Source organism: Nanorana parkeri, unplaced genomic scaffold, assembly GCF_000935625.1.
Source record: "Nanorana parkeri isolate BGI_ZX_2015 unplaced genomic scaffold, ASM93562v1 scaffold3951, whole genome shotgun sequence".
NCBI lineage: Eukaryota > Metazoa > Chordata > Amphibia > Anura > Dicroglossidae > Nanorana > Nanorana parkeri.
The window spans coordinates 16,058-20,624 of record NW_017310218.1 but is presented as its reverse complement, the minus strand read 5'-3'; the positions used below and the strand labels follow the sequence as shown (position 1 = coordinate 20,624).

The window sequence follows — 4,567 nt, the reverse complement described above, 5'->3', positions numbered from 1 at the left end:
ACCCATCTTTGTCTGTCCCCCCTCAAAGTCCTGTCCTTCTATCCATCCCCCTAATACCCCTCTGAACCCTGATCTGTCCCCAAAAGCTTATCACATTGTAGCCGACTCCATCTTTCTGTACTCCTCCATACAACCCAGACCCCCATATCCCCCCACCCCCCATATGAACCCTGACCTTCCTTCACTCCTTACCTCTCTGTACCCTGCCCTTCCTTCACTCCTTACCCCTCTGTACCCTGACCTTCCTTCGCTCCTTACCCCTCTGTACCCTGACCTTCCTTCGCTCCTTACCCCTCTGTACCCTGACCTTCCTTCGCTCCTTACCCCTCTGTACCCTGACCTTCCTTCGCTCCTTACCCCTCTGTACCCTGACCTTCCTTCGCTCCTTACCCCTCTGTACCCTGACCTTCCTTCGCTCCTTACCCCTCTGTACCCTGACCTTCCTTCGCTCCTTACCCCTCTGTACCCTGACCTTCCTTCGCTCCTTACCCCTCTGTACCCTGACCTTCCTTCGCTCCTTACCCCTCTGTACCCTGACCTTCCTTCGCTCCTTACCCCTCTGTACCCTGACCTTCCTTCGCTCCTTACCCCTCTGTACCCTGACCTTCCTTCGCTCCTTACCCCTCTGTACCCTGACCTTCCTTCGCTCCTTACCCCTCTGTACCCTGACCTTCCTTCGCTCCTTACCCCTCTGTACCCTGACCTTCCTTCGCTCCTTACCCCTCTGTACCCTGACCTTCCTTCGCTCCTTACCCCTCTGTACCCTGACCTTCCTTCGCTCCTTACCCCTCTGTACCCTGACCTTCCTTCGCTCCTTACCCCTCTGTACCCTGACCTTCCTTCGCTCCTTACCCCTCTGTACCCTGACCTTCCTTCGCTCCTTACCCCTCTGTACCCTGACCTTCCTTCGCTCCTTACCCCTCTGTACCCTGACCTTCCTTCGCTCCTTACCCCTCTGTACCCTGACCTTCCTTCGCTCCTTACCCCTCTGTACCCTGACCTTCCTTCGCTCCTTACCCCTCTGTACCCTGACCTTCCTTCGCTCCTTACCCCTCTGTACCCTGACCTTCCTTCGCTCCTTACCCCTCTGTACCCTGACCTTCCTTCGCTCCTTACCCCTCTGTACCCTGACCTTCCTTCGCTCCTTACCCCTCTGTACCCTGACCTTCCTTCGCTCCTTACCCCTCTGTACCCTGACCTTCCTTCGCTCCTTACCCCTCTGTACCCTGACCTTCCTTCGCTCCTTACCCCTCTGTACCCTGACCTTCCTTCGCTCCTTACCCCTCTGTACCCTGACCTTCCTTCGCTCCTTACCCCTCTGTACCCTGACCTTCCTTCGCTCCTTACCCCTCTGTACCCTGACCTTCCTTCGCTCCTTACCCCTCTGTACCCTGACCTTCCTTCGCTCCTTACCCCTCTGTACCCTGACCTTCCTTCGCTCCTTACCCCTCTGTACCCTGACCTTCCTTCGCTCCTTACCCCTCTGTACCCTGACCTTCCTTCGCTCCTTACCCCTCTGTACCCTGACCTTCCTTCGCTCCTTACCCCTCTGTACCCTGACCTTCCTTCGCTCCTTACCCCTCTGTACCCTGACCTTCCTTCGCTCCTTACCCCTCTGTACCCTGACCTTCCTTCGCTCCTTACCCCTCTGTACCCTGACCTTCCTTCGCTCCTTACCCCTCTGTACCCTGACCTTCCTTCGCTCCTTACCCCTCTGTACCCTGACCTTCCTTCGCTCCTTACCCCTCTGTACCCTGACCTTCCTTCGCTCCTTACCCCTCTGTACCCTGACCTTCCTTCGCTCCTTACCCCTCTGTACCCTGACCTTCCTTCGCTCCTTACCCCTCTGTACCCTGACCTTCCTTCGCTCCTTACCCCTCTGTACCCTGACCTTCCTTCGCTCCTTACCCCTCTGTACCCTGACCTTCCTTCGCTCCTTACCCCTCTGTACCCTGACCTTCCTTCGCTCCTTACCCCTCTGTACCCTGACCTTCCTTCGCTCCTTACCCCTCTGTACCCTGACCTTCCTTCGCTCCTTACCCCTCTGTACCCTGACCTTCCTTCGCTCCTTACCCCTCTGTACCCTGACCTTCCTTCGCTCCTTACCCCTCTGTACCCTGACCTTCCTTCGCTCCTTACCCCTCTGTACCCTGACCTTCCTTCGCTCCTTACCCCTCTGTACCCTGACCTTCCTTCGCTCCTTACCCCTCTGTACCCTGACCTTCCTTCGCTCCTTACCCCTCTGTACCCTGACCTTCCTTCGCTCCTTACCCCTCTGTACCCTGACCTTCCTTCGCTCCTTACCCCTCTGTACCCTGACCTTCCTTCGCTCCTTACCCCTCTGTACCCTGACCTTCCTTCGCTCCTTACCCCTCTGTACCCTGACCTTCCTTCGCTCCTTACCCCTCTGTACCCTGACCTTCCTTCGCTCCTTACCCCTCTGTACCCTGACCTTCCTTCGCTCCTTACCCCTCTGTACCCTGACCTTCCTTCGCTCCTTACCCCTCTGTACCCTGACCTTCCTTCGCTCCTTACCCCTCTGTACCCTGACCTTCCTTCGCTCCTTACCCCTCTGTACCCTGACCTTCCTTCGCTCCTTACCCCTCTGTACCCTGACCTTCCTTCGCTCCTTACCCCTCTGTACCCTGACCTTCCTTCGCTCCTTACCCCTCTGTACCCTGACCTTCCTTCGCTCCTTACCCCTCTGTACCCTGACCTTCCTTCGCTCCTTACCCCTCTGTACCCTGACCTTCCTTCGCTCCTTACCCCTCTGTACCCTGACCTTCCTTCGCTCCTTACCCCTCTGTACCCTGACCTTCCTTCGCTCCTTACCCCTCTGTACCCTGACCTTCCTTCGCTCCTTACCCCTCTGTACCCTGACCTTCCTTCGCTCCTTACCCCTCTGTACCCTGACCTTCCTTCGCTCCTTACCCCTCTGTACCCTGACCTTCCTTCGCTCCTTACCCCTCTGTACCCTGACCTTCCTTCGCTCCTTACCCCTCTGTACCCTGACCTTCCTTCGCTCCTTACCCCTCTGTACCCTGACCTTCCTTCGCTCCTTACCCCTCTGTACCCTGACCTTCCTTCGCTCCTTACCCCTCTGTACCCTGACCTTCCTTCGCTCCTTACCCCTCTGTACCCTGACCTTCCTTCGCTCCTTACCCCTCTGTACCCTGACCTTCCTTCGCTCCTTACCCCTCTGTACCCTGACCTTCCTTCGCTCCTTACCCCTCTGTACCCTGACCTTCCTTCGCTCCTTACCCCTCTGTACCCTGACCTTCCTTCGCTCCTTACCCCTCTGTACCCTGACCTTCCTTCGCTCCTTACCCCTCTGTACCCTGACCTTCCTTCGCTCCTTACCCCTCTGTACCCTGACCTTCCTTCGCTCCTTACCCCTCTGTACCCTGACCTTCCTTCGCTCCTTACCCCTCTGTACCCTGACCTTCCTTCGCTCCTTACCCCTCTGTACCCTGACCTTCCTTCGCTCCTTACCCCTCTGTACCCTGACCTTCCTTCGCTCCTTACCCCTCTGTACCCTGACCTTCCTTCGCTCCTTACCCCTCTGTACCCTGACCTTCCTTCGCTCCTTACCCCTCTGTACCCTGACCTTCCTTCGCTCCTTACCCCTCTGTACCCTGACCTTCCTTCTCTCCTTACCTCTCTGTACCCTGACCTTCCTTCACCTATATTCCCCTCTGTACACTCTTCCTTTCTCACTCACTATCAGACTCGTGCAGTCTCTCTCTCTCTTGCTCTCTCGTGCAGTCTCTCTCTCTCTTGCTCTCTCGTGCAGTCTCTCTCTCTCTCTCTCTTGCTCTCTCGTGCAGTCTCTCTCTTGTGTAGTCTCTCTCTCGTGCAGTCTCTCTTGCAGTCTCTCTGTCTCCTGTTCTCTCGTGCAGTCTCTCTCTTGCAGTCTCTCTCTCTCTCTTGCTCTCTCGTGCAGTCTCTCTCTTGTGTAGTCTCTCTCTCGTGCAGTCTCTCTTGCTCTCTCTTGCAGTCTCTCTCTCGAGTAGTATCTCTCTTGTGTAGTCTCTCTCTCGTGCAGTCTCTCCTGCTCTCTCGTGCAGTCTCTCTCTTGTGTAGTCTCTCTCTTGTGTAGTCTCTCTCTTGTGTAGTCTCTCTCTCGTGCAGTCTCTCTTGCTCTCTCGTGCAATCTCTCTTGCTCTCTCATGTAGTCTTGTGTAGTCTCTCTCGTGCAGTCTCTCTCTCTTGTGTAGTCTCTCTCTCGTGCAGTCTCTCTTGCTCTCTCTTGCAGTCTCTCTCTCGAGTAGTATCTCTCTTGTGTAGTCTCTCTCTCGTGCAGTCTCTCCTGCTCTCTCGTGCAGTCTCTCTCTTGTGTAGTCTCTCTCTTGTGTAGTCTCTCTCTTGTGTAGTCTCTCTCTTGTGTAGTCTCTCTCTTGTGTAGTCTCTCTCTCGTGCAGTCTCTCTTGCTCTCTCGTGCAATCTCTCTTGCTCTCTCATGTAGTCTCTCTCTCTCGTGTAGTCTCTCTCTCGTGCAGTCTCTCTCTCGTGCAGTGTCTCTCTCGTGTCTCTCTCGTGCAGTCTCTCCCGTGCAGTAGTCTCTCTG

General features: G+C 55.9%; 1 protein-coding gene across 1 annotated transcript in view; it reads left to right on the top strand.

Moving 5' to 3' along the window:
• The window catches only part of LOC108803625 (mothers against decapentaplegic homolog 4-like), an 11,097-nt gene that overhangs the window by 426 nt on the left and 6,104 nt on the right, over positions 1–4,567 (top strand). The gene's annotated exons all lie outside the window — the stretch shown is intronic.